This window comes from Protopterus annectens, chromosome 8.part0 (genome assembly GCF_019279795.1).
Source record: "Protopterus annectens isolate FY-2018-M chromosome 8.part0, PAN1.0, whole genome shotgun sequence".
In the NCBI taxonomy this organism is placed as follows: Eukaryota; Metazoa; Chordata; order Ceratodontiformes; family Protopteridae; genus Protopterus; species Protopterus annectens.
In genome coordinates, this window is record NC_056741.1 from 1,498,962,025 (window position 1) to 1,498,982,003 (window position 19,979).

At 43.6% G+C, this 19,979-nt stretch overlaps 1 protein-coding gene across 2 annotated transcripts in view; it reads left to right on the forward strand.

Moving 5' to 3' along the window:
- PRDM10 (PR/SET domain 10) overlaps nt 1-19,979 on the forward strand; it is a 1,088,540-nt gene that overhangs the window by 304,180 nt on the left and 764,381 nt on the right. The window lies entirely within an intron of this gene.

Genomic DNA, 19,979 nt, shown 5'->3' on the forward strand with positions numbered 1-19,979 from the left:
TAGATTGCAGGAGGCGTCTGAGGGGGATCTGGTAACCGATCTACTCACTGAGGCTAGGACTGATACCTCAGTGGAAGGGGTAGCAATGTCCCAGCAGCTATCCCCTATGCGGGTTCGAGAAATCCGAACAGTGTTACAGGAGTTTGGGGATGTTCACTGGGAAACCAGGGTGCACCCACCTGGTGCAGCAACAGGTGGATAGAGGACCCCAAATGCCTATTAAGCAGGCCCCTTATAGGGTGCCTGAGAGAGTCAAATAGACTCTGAGGGAGGAGATACAGGAAATGTTGGAACTAGGGGTAATTCAGGAGTCCAGCAGTCCCTGGGCCTTCCCACTGGTGCTGGTACCAAAGAAGGATGGCAGCACTGGGTTCTTTGTGGACTACAGGAAATTAGTCACACAGAGTCAGATGCTTACCCCATGCCTAGGACAGATGAAGCCCTAGAACAGCTGGTTGGGGCTAAGTATCTTACCACCATTGATCTTACCAAGGGTTACTGGCAGGTGCCCTTGGCTCCCAGTGTTGTATAGAGGTCAGCTTTTGTGACTCCTTTTGGCTTGTATGAGTTCACAAAGATGCCCTTTGGGATGATAAATGCCCCAGTGACTTTCCAGAGGCTGGTAGATTGTATCCTAACAGGAGATTTTGCCCTTGCTTACCTAGATGAAGTTGCCATCTACAGCCATTCCTGGCAAGAGCACCTTCAGCATGTCAGGGAGGTGCTGGGCAGACTACAGAGGGGTAGGGTTGACCATTATGCCTAGCAAATGTCAGGTTAGTATGGCAGAGGTCTCCTACCTGGGACATAGAGTGGGGAGTGGTAAGATCAGGCCAGAACCTGCCGAAGTGGAAGCCATTCAGGCATGGCCTGCACCAGTTATCAAAAAGCAGGTGAGGGAATTCTTAGGGACAGCAGGGTACTACAGAAAGTTCATCCCCAGTTATAGTACCATGGCTGTTCCCCTCACAGACCTGACAAGGAAAAATAGGCCAGATAAAGTAGTGTGGACCCCAGCATGTGAGTAGGCAATTCCAGAAGCTTAAAGGAGCTTTGGGAGGACCCCCTGTGTTAGCCAGTCCAGATTACAGCAAAGAATTTGTTGTGCAGGTGGATGCTTCAAATCATGGGGTGGGGCTGTACTTAGCCAGGTTTCCTCAGAGAGATAAGAGCACTCAGTGGTATATATCAGTCATAGGTTCCAACCCTGGTAGGAATGCTATGCAGCTGTAGAAAAGGAATGACTAGCCGTAGTGTGGGCACTGTGGAAACGTCAGCCTTAACTGTATGGAAGGACATTCACTTTAGTTAGATCACAGTCCATTAACATGGCTACATCGAGCCAGCCAGCAAAATACCAAGTTACTAAGGTGGAGACTAGGGTTGCAAGCATATGATATGACAGTGCAGCACTGCAGTGGGTTAGCAATGCCAACACAGATAGGCTGTCATGACAGAGAGTGGGGTAAGGTATTCCCAGATAGGCTCAACCCTATCAAGCAATGTTTCTCAAGGGTCACTTGAAAAACTATCTTGAGTTTTCGGGGGGGGGGATTATGACACTGCCAGCCCAGCTATCTGGAATTTTATAAATAATCATATGTCATTGGTGAATATTAATATGATTCATATGCTTATCTTACAAATGTAAGATAACCCGTTATGTACCAAGGTTCAAGAATGTAACCACAGTGTACCCTACTGCAAAAGAACAGAAATGTATATAAACTATATACCTGTACAAATGTATGTTTTAATAGTAGAAGCTGGAATGTACAGAGTTAACTTGCACAACTTCAAGAAAATAAGTTGGAATCAGTGTTTTACGATTGTGTTATCTCTCAGTTTCAGTACAGCAAGCAGACACAATGTCTAGAGCTAGATGTTTTTCTGTTGTCTTGAAAGTAATTTTAATTACAAGGTTTTAATGTAAAGTGTTTCATTGCTTCCTAGCAGCTGCACATCTGACAGTATGTACTTCTCACACAGAGATGTTAAAAATTCTGTTAGTATCTGGTTTAGCATGAGAGCTAAAGTCCGGTAACAAAAAGTGATGTCATCCAAGCTCCAACAGTAATATGTGATATTGATTTAAGAACTCTCTCAGAGACTGTGTATTTTGTCTTGGATCTATAAACATCCATTCAGCACTCGTCTGCATTTGCCCTGCTAATAGTAAGTAACTGGGGAAAAGCAATTTATTTTAGATATAGATAAGACTATAGTAAAGATTAGTTTAGATGTTTTCTGTATTTATTTGCGACTGTCCTGCAATGTTTTTAAATATTTCCTGCGATTCAGACCTCTGTAGTTACTGTGTTGTTTGAGTATTGTCTTGTTCTTTTATTACTTATTATTAAATATATTTAAACCTATCTTGGTGGATAATATTTGTGAGACATATTTAAGCTCTTAGCATATTTGCATATGTATTTGGTGACCCTGTACAGGCCACTCCTCAATAGCCTTGGTCTTGGTCACACTTGCTATTTGGATAATAGTAACAGTACACAGTAAGATTTGTCACCCTTTGTAAGGGTCTTAGAGTAGCTGATAGAGCTGGCTGATGGCAGTGATAACTACCTTATAGTCTGGGCAGAAGGGGACATAGCTAGTAAACCAGTCTTCTCCAGGAGTCTCTTTGGGTTTGTATTTAAATCATTTGCGTGTGTGTGTGTGTGTGTGTGTGTGTGTGTGTGTGTGTGTGTGTGTGTGTGTGTGTGTGTGTGTGTGTGTGTGTGTGAGCTACTTGGGAAAGGAAATGAAGCACTGGTTGGATAGAGATGGTGGTGGAGGTCTTAAATTGGCCACTCAACTAAGATCTTAACCCTATAACTGTGCCAGTGGGGAGTCTTATTGGGGATCTGAAGAAACCGGCCCCAGACTGACGTGATCTCTGTGTGCTAGGGAAATTGTACTTTACTGTGTGTGTAGTTGTCATCCTCCCATTGTGTACATCCCTCATTGTTGCCAGTTGTGAGGATTGAGGCTCCTTGATTACTGGGTCAGTGCAGGGGTGTCACGCCCTGTATAGACGCAGATACCTTGAATTGTTTATTTTCCCTGTAAAAGCACCATTGAACTTTTACTAGTATCTAGTTGCACACAGCACAACTAGTTTGCAGTGACGAGCATTTTGCAGTGACGAGCATTGCCCCCACAGATGCAAACAGGATACTCCTGACATTAAGTTATATTCTTACTCCAGCTGTCTGATCAGTAAAAAAGGCTCTGTTGCCATGGATATGAACTTTCCCACTATCTCCGTTACCACTAGCCTGGTGAATAGGGGCATCTTGAAGCAATGTGGAAATTGCCTCATGTTTACTAACAACCAGTTAATTGTCAAACAAACTGATATGGTATGCTAGAGAAGAATTTGCACAATGTCACTGAAGGCAAAGTACTCGCATAAAAGCACTCCTAACTTCAATAAGGTAGTCAATGTACACTCTCTGTACCTATCACACATAATTCAAAGCAAACACTTAGACCCACATATGCTGAGGCACTTAAATATAACGTTCCTAAACCCCAAAGACCTCCTAGATAAAGTACATACAACAAATACCTTCACCAGCTCCAAGTGCACTCTTTCAAAACACCACCCACATCAACACATACAGCCACATCTCATGCAGACTTTACATGATGTCCTTCAAGGATGCATCTGCAGTCCTTACAAATGGGTTGTCCTGTCGTCAGGCAGCCCTTCGGTCGGCCGGATTCCAAAGTCTGGGTCTGGCCTCGGCTGGTGTCGCACTTCACCCGACGTCATAGCTGCAGTTATTCGGGTATAAAGGCATCAGCCAACGCCATTTTCCTCAGTCTTTCTTGCCGCGTGGCGCCCGAAGCAGAAGCTGTTCGCGAGTGCCGGTTGGTCAGAACCAGAGATTACTACTACCGAATTCTTCTACTACTACCGAAGACTTCTAAAAAGCTAAGTACCCCGTTGGGGACTCTTTCTTGCCTCAGCCGATGTCAGAAAAAGTGAATAACTGTTTAACTTGTGGGAAACAAATACCTCATAAAGATTTCCACTCTTACTGCTTACCTTGTTTAGGCCCAGACCACGACGTAGCAGCTTGTCTAGCCTGTGCTTCTTTTAACCGACGGACGCTTAGACGTCGGTCGGAATTTGCTGAGGAGTTTTTCGGCTCCGATTTTGCTTACATTATGCCGTCAGATCCTCCGACTACGCAAATATCAAAAAAGTGCAAGGAAAAGGACCGACACTCGCGGTCTGCGGTTTCGGCCGAAACCGCGGTTAGGCCAACCGCGAGTGTCTCGGTTTCGGCTGAAACCGAGCAAGCGGTTCTTCCTTCAGCCGAAAACTTACCTCCTACCGAGGCCTCTTCCAACCTCGTGGAATCGGCTTCTGATTTACCTTCTGCTCAGGCAGTTTCTCAGGAATTATCTGACACTATCCCCTTGGATATCTCCACCCCTGCACGTGGAGCTGCTAGGCCACCTGCAGCCATGTCCATTAAGGCTTTTGCCAGGGCTAAAGCAGCTAAAACTACTAAATCTGTGCCTGCTAAGACCCCCCTCACAGGCCTAGCTCTAGTTCACAAATGCTTAGTCTAGCAGAGGATCTCATTTCTTTAATCCGGGATCCCAATCTCACACAGACAGGGCCTCTCACCCACCTCCAGAGAAGAGGCCTAGAGCAGAGCCCCCTGAACCAGTTTCTACAGATGATTCCTCTGATGATTCAGATAATACTAACCCTCCAGAGGCTTCTTTCTCCCCTTATGAAGACTCTGATGCTGAAGAGTCCATCCCTTCTGCCTCTCCGCCTGAGGAATTTTCCTTTGGGGAAACCTTGCATGCTATGAGGGAACAATTTCAGTGGCAGGGCCAGGATTTCTCAGACTCTAGGAAGAGGCTTAGAACCTTTCTGCATTTACCACAACATAGGCCTTTAGCCATTCCTCCAGTTCTCTCTGTTGTAGATGATGCATTTAATGATGCTTGTACTGCTCCTGATTCACTTCCACCGGCCCCTGCTAAGCCCGATAGGTACTACAGGGTTCGGATACTCATCATCATTTGTATAAAGCTCCTTTGCAGATCCGAGACTATCTCCCAGGGTCCTAAGGCTGTAGCAGCTACCTCTGCCAAAAAACCCCTCCCTCTGAAAGGGAATCCAGGTCCTTAGAGAGATGGGGTAAAAAAGTTTACACTTCTGCAACTCTTTCAGCTAGAGCATTGAACTGTCAATTCCACATGATCCAGTATCAAGAATTTATGCTAGACCAGTTAACCAAAAAGTTGTCCTCAGATGAACCATTAGACAAAAAATCTGTTCAGGAAATGGTACATAACATTCAGCAGGTCAGTAACCATTCCTTAAAATGCAGCTATGGTGCACTGGAAGCCTCCTTCTGATCAGCCATGACTGGCACAGTTATCAGAAGGCATGCATGGTTAAAAGAGCAGGCCTTACCAGACCATGTGAAATCCAAATTACTAGATGCTCCCATGGATAAAATCAATTTGTTTGGCTCTCCTGCACAACAGGTGCTCAAGAAGATGGAAAAGAAGGCAAAATCTGTCCAAACAGTGAAAGATTTCTTACAGGTCCAACCTCCAAGGTTTAGCAGGAATTGGCCCTCCAAGAATTGGTCCTTTCCCGACTCCTCCAGAGCCCAGAGAGGCAGGAATAGGCGTTCAAGAGGCCGAAGTCAATCCAGAGGTGCCTACAGGGGACGCCAGTGGCAGGGTAACAACCAGCGAGGTGCAGCCACGGACACAGCCACCACCACTACTACAGGACAATCACAGTGACTTGGTTCTAGCACCGCCTACCAGCGAACAACTAAAAGCACCCTTGGGCGGGAAGCTAGCTTTATTTTCAGTAAACTGGCATTACATCACAAGAGACAAGTGGATTTTGCAGACACTAGACCAAGGTTACAGGTTTCACTTCCATACTGTACCAGGGAAGAGAGGAATGCCAAAGCTACCTCCAAATCAAAAGGCAGAAGCTCTAAAACAAATATCTCAATTATTAAAAATGAGAGCTGTGGAAAAGGTACCATCTATGGAGCAAGGACAGGGATTTTACTCCAGACTCTTCCTGGTACCAAGAAAAGAAAGCAAATGGAGACCTATTCTCGACCTGTCCGCTTTAAACACATTCCTCATTGTTCCAAAATTCAAAATGCTGACCCTACAGCAGGTTCTTCCCATGCTGGGCAAGGAGTCTTGGCTGGTAACTCTAGATCTCAAGGAGGCATACCTGCACGTCCCCATACAACCAAATTGCAGAAGATACCTCAGATTTCTTGCAGGATCAGAGCATTATCAATTCTCAGCATTGCCCTTTGGCTTATCTACTGCGCCCAGAGTGTTCACGAAATGCCTGGCATCAGTAATTGTTCATTGCAGGCTCCAGGGAATCCAAATCTACCCTTACCTGGACGACTGCCTGATACAAGCGGACAACAAAATCAAGTTAGCAGAAGACTTGAAAAGGGTCATTTACCTACTACAAGCCCTGGGATACACAGTCAATATAAACAAGTCAAGGCTGATACCATCCCAAAGGATAACCTTCTTGGGTGCAGAGCTGGACACATCGAAGCAAATGGCATCCCTAACAGTAGAAAAACAGGAGCAACTCCCTCTATACTTCTTGGCATTAACAAAGCAGAACCATCTAACAGCAAGAAAAGTCCTGCAAGCCTTGGGTTTCATGGCATCCTGCATAATATTGGTTCCACATGCCAGACTGCATATGAGAAAGTTACAGTGGTACCTAAGGAATTTATGGTCTCAGCACAAGCACAGCCTAGAAACCCAAATTCCAATAATTCCATGCCTGAAACAAGAATTTCAATGGTGGGCTCAGGCCTGTCAATCAAACAAAGGATTGCCCTTCCACAACACTCAACCAAGCCAAGCCATTACCACGGACGCCTCAGACCTCGGTTGGGGGGCCCACATGCTAGACAAGTGCATACAAGGCTTATGGACTCAAGACCAGCTGCACCTACACATAAATCAAAAGGAAATGCTGGCAGTAAAACTGGCAATTCAGACATTCAGACCATTTCTTCGACCAGGTCAACTGTTGATAAGGACAGACAACACCACAGTCATGTGGTACATCAACAAACAGGGAGGCACACATTCGTACCCTCTATGCCGGATGGCAATGGATCTCTGGAATGTGGCCCTGAGTTACAACGTTCAGTTACAAGCAATTTTTGTACCAGGAAAAGAAAACATTCTAGCAGACATACTAAGCAGGACTACCACGGATGCCCACAAATGGATGCTGCATCCAGACATCTTCAAAACCATTACAAGAAAATGGGGACTCCCTCAAATAGACTTATTTGCATCCCCACGCAATCACCAACTAAAGAAATTCTGCACAAGGACGTACCACCCACTTGCTTGGAAGGTGGACTCCCTATCTTTCAGTTGGAAAAACCTGACAGCATATGCATTCCCACCACTTCCTTTGATGCACAAGGTGCTATTGAAGATCAAGGAGGACCGTCCAAGGATCATCCTGATAGCTCCAGACTGGCCAAGACAACATTGGTACCCATTACTGAGGAGCATGTCTCGGGAACAAATATGGCACCTACCCCTGGTTCCCTTGCTGTTAACACAGAACAACTACAGCACCCTGCATCCAAACCTGAAAACACTGCAGCTAACTGCCTGGAACATTGCATAAGAACAAATAACCCAAATTTATCCCAAAGGGTAAAAAACATTATCTTGGAGGCTCGCAGACCCTCAACAAGAAAGAATTATTCAGCAAAATGGAAAAGATATTTCATTTGGAGTACTGCAAAAGGAGAAAATGTGTCACTGGTAAACATAGCCAACATCCTGGAATACTTGGCAGAGCTCTTCCACAAAGGCCTGTCCTATTCTTCCATCAAGATTCATGCATCAGCTATTTCAGCAGAATACGACTTGGATCCTCCAGTCTTCTCACATCCTCTGCTCAGGCAGTTTCTGAGAGGAATTAAAAATGTAAAACCGCCTAGGAAGCCACCATTGCCAGCAAGGGACTTGAACTTTGTGCTAGAAAAATTTACACTTCCTCCTTTCGAACCAGCAGCAACAGCAGAATTACAATACTTATCATGGAAAACTGCTTTCCTGTTGGCAATCACTTCAGCAAGAAGGGTATCTGAGCTACAGGCACTAATGGCAGTACAGCCCTTCCTGATCTTCCACCAAGATAGAGTATCCATGAGAACTAATCCTACTTTTATGCCTAAGGTGGTCTCCAGAGTATCTTTGAATCAGGCTATCCACCTACCTACATTCTTCCCCAACCCTCAGAACAGGGGAGAAAGGCTGTTGCATACCTTGGATGTGCATAGACAATTACACTACTACCTGGACAGGACCAAGAGCAATAGGAAAACTGACCAGCTACTGGTAGCATATGCAACAGGAATGGAAGGAAAAGCAATTTCAAAACAGACAATTTCTAAGTGGATAGGAAATTGCATTAGATTTTGTTACTCCTACCATGGAAAGAAAACTCCACAAAACATCAGGCCTCACTCTACAAGGGCTACAGCCACTACCACAGCTTTTCTACGAGGAGTGGCTACCAAAGACATTTTAGAGGCTGCTACTTGGAGCTCCGTGCATACATTTGCCAAGCATTATAATTTACCTTTATACTCCAGATCCTGAGCAGGTTTTGCCACTGCTGTTTTGCAAGGGATCTTAACTACACCATAATTTTATTTATCCTCCTCCCCCAGTTTTGCTATGGTATTCTACCCATTTGTAAGGACTGCAGATGCATCCTTGAAGGACATAGTACAGTTTTGTACCTACCATAAATGTAGATGTCCGATAGGAATGCATCTGCAGTCAGGATTACCCACCCTCCTTCCCCTCTGTGGTACTCCTAGGGTATTTGCCCATCTTGTAGCTAGCTGGGGGAATCTATTATGGTGTATTTGTTTGTATATATGTACATACATGCCTATTTTTTGTTTGCTCTCTACTATTTGGAATCATTTACATTTATTCAAATTTAGCCTTCCTAGAGGGCACCTGGCATCTGGGGCAAGAAACACTGAGGAAAATGGCGTCGGCTGATGCCTTTATACCTGAATAACTGCAGCTATGACGTCGGGTGAAGTGCGACACCAGCCGAGGCCAGACCCAGACTTTGGAATCCGGCCGACCGAAGGGCTGCCTGACGACAGGACAACCCATTTGTAAGGACTGCAGATGCATTCCTATCGGACATCTACATTTATGGTAGGTACAAAACTGTACTTTCTTCGCGTTTCACTGTTGCAGTCATCACATTTGGGTTATCCCTGTCAGGGTAGCCCTCGGCTGGCCCAAATACCAGAGGCTTAGTGTTTCTGTGTCTGTTGCTGTCACTTCAGGACTGACGTCAGGACATCTGTAGTATAAAGTAAGCTAGCCAACGCCATTACAACAGTCTTTCTTGCCATGGAGCTCGAAGCAGAAGCAGTTTACACGAGTGCCGGTCAGCCGCTACCTGAGTTTTGTCTACCGAATTGCAGTTAAAGTCTTCTAAAGCTAAGTACCCTGTTGGGGATCCTTTTTTCTTGCACTAACTGATATCAGAAAAAGTTAATAATTGTCTCGCCTGTTGAAAGCAAATATCACACCAAGACTTTCATTTTTACTGTGTCACTTTAGACCCAGACCACAACGTCCCCCGTTGTTGCTTCTGTGCTTTGTTCAACGCCAGAACTGTCCATCGTCGGGCCCTTATTGTAGCTAGTTATTTTCGCTTACAGTCCTCGAATTCCGATATGGCTTCAGTAAGCCATCCGACAACAGATCTTCCGAAAAAACATAAAGATAGAGACAGACGGACCACACAAGTCCAAACCTACCGACTACGCTTCCGTTAACTCATTAACCCCGAGTACCTTCTCATGGCGCCTCTGTGCCTAACACCGAGCGCGCCATGAGAAGATAGGAATTCCGTTATGTTAACCCCGAGTGCCTTCTCCCAGCGCAGTTAACTTTGCAGTCAGATAGTAACTCCACTGTTGAAAATTAAGTTGAAAAAGTAACTGAGCTCTGTCAGTTACCTTGTCAGCTTAATTTTCAGCATAGAGTTACGTGCTAGTTATATTTGAGTTTTCGGAGAAAATCAGCTTGCAATTCACTCTGTACTTACTTCTCATAGCAAGCCGATTTTCTATGCAAGCAAGCCGTTGTGTCCAATCACAGTCCACTTAACTCCTCCACCCCCTGACCTAAAATCCTTTGCTCTGTGCCAATAAATAGGGGTTCCAGCAGTGAAAGTTCCCTTTCTTTTTCTTGCTTTTGCAGAAATTACTGCTGGATCCCTCTATTTATCCTGCTAATCACTTAACGAACCTGGTGAGTTTTGCTGCAGTTATGGCTCTCTGAGGAAAGACTTGCTCCGGAGATCTGTGTGTATTTTTAAAACAAACTGCAAGTCTCTTCTACAAACCATTTCATCACTGATCCGTAAGATAAGATAAGATAACATGTTACCCTGCTACAGCTTACATGGTTTTCTTTTTTAAATCGCCTGAATGTCGCTACGACCTGCCATTATCGGTTAGCAAACTTCTCGGTGCTATCTTTTGACGGTATTTCGGCAAGCATAGAAAGGCAATTGACAGGAAGGGAACATAGAGGGGTTTTATAAGCTTGGTAGCACTGTTAGCTGAGAAGAACAGTAGTATCCACTAGTTTGCCAAGGTGATACAGTTCACAGCCAAACATGGTGAGTAAATGGCAAGATGGCATATAATTTGTGCTCTGTCTCCGTACATTATAAGAAACATGGGTATATGGGCAGTAATTAATGCTTTATGAGGCCTGTTTTTTTATCTCAATGGACTTCTACAATAGTTCTACATGCTGAAATCACAACGGTGCTGTTTATTAATTTTTTTTGTGACATGCAGAGAATTACTTAGGAAGTGCAGGGACATGGAACTGGCCAGCTGCTTGTGTGACCATCTTACTTTCCTTTTGGTACGTGTCACTTGGTAGTTTCTTGATATTCCTTTCTTTTGCTAGTCGCTTGTGTGTGTTACTGTTATCCTGCTGCTGGTGTGCCTTTCATGCCCTTGTTAGTATTCTTTCCCATATTATGTCTTCTGCCTTATTTCGCCCCTGATTATTTTAAGTTGCAGACAGTTTTTCACTTGTTAAACTCCACTTGCTGTTACCAACTGTCAGTGTGGTCGGGTCTGCTTGCGATCATATAAATATGTGTTATTCTTTCCGGAACCTCGACTGTGAACTTCGGTGAAGAAAACTGTTCTGGTTTTGTCAGTGCGTGCGCCATCGCTGATACCATTTTTCTTTAAATACTACACACTTTCCCTATCCTGTCATACTTTTGTTTTCTTGTTGGACTGGTAAACTGTTTCTTGAAATTTTGAGTACAGGGGTTCACATTTTCTTATGGATTGACTCTTCTGCAGGTAGTCGCTCGGTATGCACCCTCGCTTTCTTCATTTTTACCATGTCCCTCCAAATTTTATCGATTTCTCTGTAAATCACTCCATGAGAGTTTCAAATGTTTTATTGTTCAGAGAATGCATGTTTGCATGCGGGAGTGCAAGGTGACTTTTGTATTTTATTTTTCTCCTTCTGTTGGTAATGCAATTGTTTTTATTTTTCTGTTAAAGCACTGAAGATTATTCAGTCAGTGGTGACCGACATTACAGAAGATTACTTTTTGTTCAGGAAGTGCATGATGAGGCAAATGTAATGGGATCGCATGTTGAGGCACATGTAATGGGATCGCGGTGTGCCTTTGTTTCCCCGACCATCGTAATATTTAGCTTTTTACTGCTAACTGAAGATTATTTTCATCCAGTACTGCCAGACTTTTGAGTTTGATACTTCTTGTTCAGGAAGTGCATGTTGCCGCATACCTGACTGGATTGCGATGTCCTTTTATTATTATTGTTAGTATTATTATTGTTATACGCAACTCATTTCTTCTTTATCACTGCTCTTCATATTGATCCCTGTACACTGATATTGTTAGGCATTAATGGCAGACATCAGAGTCTGAAATTTCTGATTGTTTTAGGAAATGTATGTTTAAGTGCACAGATATACAATTTGTGTCTGCCCCTTCCAATAAGACTGATTTTCTGGTAAATCTCTGAAGATAATAGTAAGTCAATAATGCCAGACATTCCAGTTTGATAACTTTTATTGATCAGGAATGCAGACTTGTTAGTGCTCCTATAACCTGATCGCAGCTGTCCCTTGGAATAAGTAGTATTTTCTGGTAAATCATTGAGGATTGTAATAAGTTAATACTGCAGAACTGAAATGCTTGTTAGTTATTAATATGCATAGGTAAAATACCAGTATGCAGGATTCTTCAATCAAAATAGCAGCACAACCTGCACAAATACAGCACAGGCAGTGGAGGTATTCTACTAATGCTTTTCTTGCACAAATAAACTGCTTTTACTTCATAGTACAATGCATCATTTTTGTATTCAATATTATATATGTACGACTCTAATGTTTAATGTCCTGTACAACCCTTTTATTTAATATTCCACTAACTTTGGGGCAATATACATGTTTCAGTTAGCATTCTACTTTGTGCAGAAATCTTTTTGTAAGACCCCCTGTAAAGTGGGCTTGTCTAGAAGACTGTGACAATAAACAAACACAGATAAAGATGTTCATCATGTTTCACTGTTGCAGTCATGACTGTAGGGTTCTCCCCTGCCGGCAGGCAGTCCTCGGTCGGCCAGAATCCCAAAGTCTGGGTCCGGCGTCGGCTGCTCAGCCATGCTCCTTGACGTCAGAGCGCCAGGTGTAGAAAGCTGGCAGCCGTTGCCATGTCCTCCAGTCTTTCTTGCCGTGCGGTGATAGCAGTTCGCAAGTGCCGGTCGGTTGACTCCTGACAATTTTTTCTTACGTACTTCAGTCCGAAGACTTTCTTCTCCTACTCAAAGCTAAGTACCCCGTTGGGGAAACTTTTTTCTTGCTCCAGTCCGATGTCAGAAAAAGTTAATAATTGTATTTCTTGTGGGAAGCAAATACCTCATAAGGATTTTCATTCTTACTGTATTCCTTGCTTAGGCCCTGACCACGACGTAGCTAGTTGTCGGTTTTGTGCTAGATTTAATCAACGTACGATTAAACGAAGGTACGATTTTGCTTTTCATTACTTCGGTAGGCGTTTTAATTACAAAATGTCATCGGACACGCTTCCGACTACCGGAGTTCTCAAACGACGCAAGGATAAAGACAGGCCTCCGATGTCCAAAACAGACGATGTTGTACAAGCAGAGCCAGCTTCAGGTTCGGCCGTCGTCAGTGAGGCGCTTTTGCAGCCCCTGTCGGCCATTTCGGAACCGATGGCCGAAACGGACTCCCACGAGGAGCCAACTAGGCCTTTGAATATTTCAGTTGCAGGACCTTCGGACAATGCTCCTTCGGATGGGTCCGGAGCCGCTGTGCAGGTACCGGCTTCCGAGGGGGTTTTCAGGCCTACACAGATTCTGATAAAGGCAAAGCCATAGACAAAGGCTCCTTCCAAATCAAAGACTACAGCCCAGGCCTCTTCTGATCTGGGACCCAAGTCTCAGAAACAGTTACTTAAGATGGTGGAGGACTTACTTACTATGATTAGGGGTTCACATCCCCCTCCAGATAAAAGGCCAAGGCAGGAATTGTATTATGACTCCTCTGATCAGGCTTCTGTTTCTTCAGTTTCTTCTTCTGACCAGGATTATTTTTTTCCCTTCTTATGAGGATTCTGATGCTGAGGAATCCATTCCTTCAGCTTCTCCCACTGAGGATTTTTTTTTGGGGAAACTTTACATGAAATGAGGGAACATTTTCACTGGGAAGGACAGGAGTACTCGGAATCTAAGAAAAGACTTAGGGATTTTCTGCTTCTTCCCCAACATAGACCCCTGGCAATCCCTCCTATTTTGGATATTGTGGATGATGCCTTTTCTGAGGCTAACCTAACTCCCGACTCTTTTCCTCCAGCTCCTGTTAAGCCAGACAGATATTATAGGGTTCCTGATTCCCACCAGTTTCTATACAAGAATCCTACTGCTGATCCTGAAACCATTTCTCAGGACCCTAAGGGGGTTAAGGCGCTTCTGATAAAAACCCCATTCCCATTGAGAAGGATTCCAGATCTTTAGAAAGATGGGGCAAAAAAGTATACACTTCTGCAACTTTATCTATTAGGGCTTTAAACTGTCAATTTCATATGCTGAAGTACCAGCAATTTCTTCTGTCTGTTTTGAAACGAAAGCTAACTTCCATTTCCGCTTGTGCAGATAATAAGGAATTACATGATTTAATGCATGCCACTGAACAAGTAGGGAAGCATGGTTTACACTGTGGTTTTGATGCCTTGGAGGCTTCTTGTAGGGCTGCTGCCTCTGGCACAGTCATTAGAAGGCATGCTTGGTTAAAGGAACAAAACTTGCCAGATCAAGTAAAAGCTAAGTTATTGGATGCTCCTGTTCAGCATAATGTTTTGTTTGGATCTAAGGCTGAAGAGGTTATAAAGAAGATGAAGGACAAGGCAAAATCCATGCAAACGGTTAAGGATTTCTTACAAGTACAGCCCCCCAGATTTAGTAGGAATTGGCCAACTAAAAATTGGTCCTTTCCCAATTCAGACAGGCCTCAGAGGGGTAGATGCAGACATTCCCGAGGAAGGCCCCAAACGCAAACCTCTTACAGACCAAGACAGTGGACTGCTTCCACCCCTAGGGGTGGAGAGGACAGATCTCAAGCTCATAGAAAACAGGCTCAATGACTCCCTCTGCTGGGCTGCAGGAACTTCTTGCCTGGAAGCCCCTCCCGGAGGAAAACTCTCTCTTTTTCACCTAAATTGGACTCATATAACCCAAGACAAATGGGTTCTGGATGTGGTTTCAAGAGGTTACAAATTCCATTTTCATACCCTCCCAAGACCAAGCGGATGGCCGGATCTACCAAAACATCAATGGTTAGAGGCCTTAAACCAGGTGGAAGCCCTCTTGGCTATGAAAGCCATAGAACTGGTTCCACTTTCAGAAATGGGACAAGGTTTTTACTCGAGGCTCTTTCTAGTCCCCAGAAAGCAAAATTCATGGAGACCCATCCTGGATCTGTCAGTCTTGAACACTTTTCTCGAGATACCAAAAATCAAGATGCTTACTCTACAGCAGCTACTTCCAATGCTGAGCAAAAATGCATGGATGGTAACTTTAGATTTAAAGGAGGCTTATTTACACATTCCCATCAGGCAGGAGTGCAGAAAATACCTCAGGTTCAAGGCCGGATCGAGGCACTATCAATTCTGTGCGCTGCCCTTTGGATTGTCTGCTGCGCCCAGGGTCTTCACCAAATGCCTGGCTCCAGTAGTAGCTTATTGCAGACTCAAGGGAATTCAAATTTACCCTTATCTGGACGACTGTCTTATTCAAGCAGACAGTAAGGATGTCTTACTCCAGCATCTAGAATTTGTTCAGAATCTTCTCAAGTTCCTAGGATTCACTGTGAACATAAAAGTCAAATTTGACACCCTCACAACAGATAACTTTTCTGGGTGCTCTTCTAAACACAACAACCCAGATGGCATTTCTGACATCCGAAAAACAATTGCAGCTGGCTTCAACTTTCAAAACCTTGGTGTCATTAACTCAGCTATCTGCAAGGAAATTCCTGCAGGCTTTGGGTTACATGGCCTCCTGCATCCTTCTCGTACCATATGCAAGACTACATATGAGGAAAATACAGTGGTACCTAAAAAGTGTATGGTCTCAGCATTGCCACAGTTTAGACACGCAGATCACCGTCCTGCCTTGTCTTCAAAAGGAATTCCTTTGGTGGTCCAAGGCATGTATTCAAAACAAAAGGAAAGCCTTCAGTCTGCCTCCAGCCAGCCAGATTTTAACCACGGACGCCTCAGATTATGCATCCTTTGTCTGCAGGGCTTTTCGACAAAGGATCAGAAGCACCTGCATATCAATTTAAAGGAAATGTTATCCATTCAGAACGCTCTATTGGCCTTCAGGAATCTTCTATAACCATGACAACTACTGATACGGACAGACAACACCACAGTTATGTGGTACATAAACAAGCAAGGGGGATCACATTCCTACCCCCTTTGCAGACTAGCCATGAATCTATGGAACACAGCTCTAGCTTGCAAAGTGGACCTTCAAGCTCAGTTTCTACCAGGGAAACAGACAGTCTGAGCAGGAACCTGTCAGACCCACACGAATGTATGCTGGACACCGAAATATTCAAGATGATTACAGCAGTCTGGGGATGCCCTCACATAGACCTTTTTGCATCCCACCTCAATCATCAACTACAGATTTTTTGCACAAGGACATTCCACGAACTAGCTTGGAAAGTGGATGCACTATCATTCAGTTGGAGAAACCTCTTGGGGTATGCCTTCCCGCCTCTACCTCTTCTTCCACGGGTGTTATTAAAGATCAAACAGGACAATCCCAAGATGATAATTTTACTGGCCCCAAATTGGCCTCGGCAGTTTTGGTACCCAACACTGAAAAACCTTTCTCTGGAGATCCCTTGGGTTTTACCTCAGACTCCGAACCTTCTGTCCCAACACCAGGGTCAGGTTCTGCACTCCCATGTCAAAACTCTCAGCCTGGCTGCCTGGCTAATCCAGGGTCCATGATTCATTCTCTCTTACCCAAGCAGGTTATGGATGTCATTTTAGAAGCCAGACGTCCTAGCACTAGAAAATCTTATGCAGGAAAATGGAAAAGATTTTGCACTTGGATGCAGGCTCAGGATTCAGATCCTCTTATTCCTAATATTCCTCTGATTTTACTTTACCTGACAGACCTATTACATAAGGGTCTCTCCTTTTCCTCTATAAAGATACATGCGTCTGCTATCTCTGCTCATTATAATACAGACCCTCCTATCTTTTCCCACCAGCTCATGAGACAGTTTCTCAGAGGAGCTAAGAATTTAAGGCCCCCTAGATCTCCACCCATTCCTGCCTGGGATCTCAACTATGTTTTGGAAAAACTCACCTTACCTCCTTTTGAGCCTGCTGCCACATCTGACATCAAGTTTTTATCTTGGAAGACAGCCATCCTGTTAGCTCCGACCTCTGCCAGGAGAGTTTCGGAGTTGCAAGCTCTCATGGCTGTGGAACCTTATATTATTTTTCACCAAGACAGGGTGTCTTTAAGGACTAATCCTACTTTCATTCCTAAGGTGGTTTCCAAAGTCGCTTTAAATCAAACCATTCACCTGCCTACTTTTTTCCCCAGTCCTCAAAATAAGGGGGAAAGGATCTTGCATTCCTTGGATGTACACAGACAACTACGTTTTTACCTGGACAGAACCAAGGACATCAGGAAATCAGAGCAATTGTTTGTTTCTTATGCTTCAAGTTCCCAAGGTAAAGCCATTTCAAAACAGACCATTTCTAAATGGATTGCTCATGGAATCAGATTTTGTTATTCACACCATGGAAAGCAAATCCCAGGGAGTATAAGGACTCACTCTACCAGAGCTGCTGCCACTTCAGCTGCCTTCCTCAGGGGAGTTCCTACCAAAGACATTTTGGAAGCTGCAACTTGGAGTTCAGTGCACACTTTTTCTAAGCACTACAATCTACCTCTCTACTGACCACCTCCCTTTTATTCTGCTTTGGGATTCTACCCTACAGTCATGACTGCAACAGTGAAACACGATGAACATAGTACAGTTGTGTACACTTACCATAAATGTAGATGTTCGAGTGTCTTCACTGTTGCAGTCTGGGTTACCCTCCCTCCTGTCCCCTCTTATTTTTTCTTTGGTGTGGTTCCCTTCTTCACCCTTCTTCTGAGGTGTATTTGCAAAGGGTATGGGATTTTACTCATTTTGGAACACCTGACATCTGGGGCAAGAAAAACTGGAGAACATGGCGTTGGCTGCCAGCTTTGTACTCCTGGCACTCTGACGTCAGGGAGCATGGCTGAGCAGCCGACGCCGGACCCAGACTTTGGGATTCTGGCCGACCGAGGACTGCCTGCCGGCAGGGGGGAACCCTACAGTCATGACTGCAACAGTGAAGACACTCGAACATCTACATTTATGGTAAGTGTACACAACTGTACTTTGTCGTAAGTACCTGGCCAACTGGCATTAGGAATCTTGTTCCTAATTACCTGACTATGCCTCCAATAACTAGGAATTAAAAGAGGTAAGAGAGAAAGACACAAAGCATGAAGGAGTGGGATAAGGAAATTGTTTGCCTTCATTAGGGCAATACATTTATTTATTTTATTTATTTGTTTTATTTTACATTTGTTAACCGGGGGTGTCCGACTGAGCCGAAAAGACCCTTTTTCAGCAGAGGCCCGGGGAGAAAAGCTCCACAAAGAAAAATTACAGAAAACATTTAGTTATTTAGACATGATCAGTATACACAAAAATTACAGGAGACATGTTTTTACAGTGGTATGCGGCACATAAACAGTTACAGTGGAGAGAAAAAACAAAAAAATATATTAATTTTAAAAATAAAGGTAATTAATAGATTTGTGGTGTACAGCTGAAATTTGGAACATAGGTAGAATACATACATAGTACACAGGTACAGTACATACATTGTAGATTAGCCAGTGTTTGTGAGTAAGATTGAAAACGATTATCAAGTGCTCTAGATTTTGTATGTATGTGTGCATAGTCCCTGGCAGGAAGTTGTGGCGGGGTTTAGTTTCATACTTGCTTGCTGGTACCAGCTAATCCCCGAGACTGAACATACAGATTACTATACAGGTGTAGATCTCTTGGTTACTACACACAACAGCTGTCAGAGCATAGAAGAGACTTGTCAGGTAATCTCTTTCAAGACATAGGTTGTTCATTATAAAAGCCAGTAGAATTTGCAGTCCTTATGCAGACTGTCAGTTACGATTATAAGAGTTATGGACATGGAAGTGGTAAGGAGCTATGGGTCCGTCAGTGCTGACAATAAAAATGTATTCCATTTCACAATACTTTTATACTTTTCAAGGGTGATAATGTACCTTTTGTCTATTTCCTAATGCCCAATAATGCCAAGCATTACAGTTTTTTTTCCAAACATCTTTATTAAATTTACACATATAACAAAGGCAATCTTACATGTATATAAATGAAAAACATACAAAATGATCTCATTTTAGTTGCAAACGGTATACATCACAAACAACATTGAAACAACTATAGTTGTAAACATTATACATCACTTATAAACCATTCAGTCATTGTCAATTAAGCATTGTATAGCTCATTCAAATCCTGCCCTCGTTCCTGCTCTGTATATATTCTGTGTTATATTATACCTGTACCAAGAATATAATGCATGTCTACTCAACAGATAATGTGATGCAATTTCCCACCTGCACAGTTTGGGTAAGCATTTAATTTTGGACATTGTGCATACCTCAACATTCTACTGAAGGGGTTCCTTGCATGAAGTGTTCATGCTGGTGGTTGCACATACTAGGAAATGTTACTGAACGCTTGTTTGTGGAAACGTTTCATTTTGGGTGCATGTATACCTGGACATAATTATGAGGCTGTTGCTTGGGGAAATAATTAATTGCTTATAAGGGAAGTGCTTCTGCATACATGGTCTCACTGCTGAAGTGACTGCTGGGCGAATTTGTGTTATTTTGGTGCCTATGCATACAGAATGCAAACAACTGGAGGGGTTACTGGGGACATATAGAAAGTCAGCCTGCAAATTTCATTGGGTTACATTACTCATAGTACAGCACAGAAGACAAGAAATCACTTCTGCTTGTATTATTCTGTTTGTCATTATAATGCCTGAATGGGATAAAGGTTATCACTAGGTGACTACTGACAGCATGGAGCTACCATATTTTTGGTGCATTTCTCCTGACTTTGTCAGTCATGTGTGGAATTTAGGTGGGAGGAAGGACTCAGTAATATCTAACTGTTATACTAACTGTTATACTATACTATACCGACTT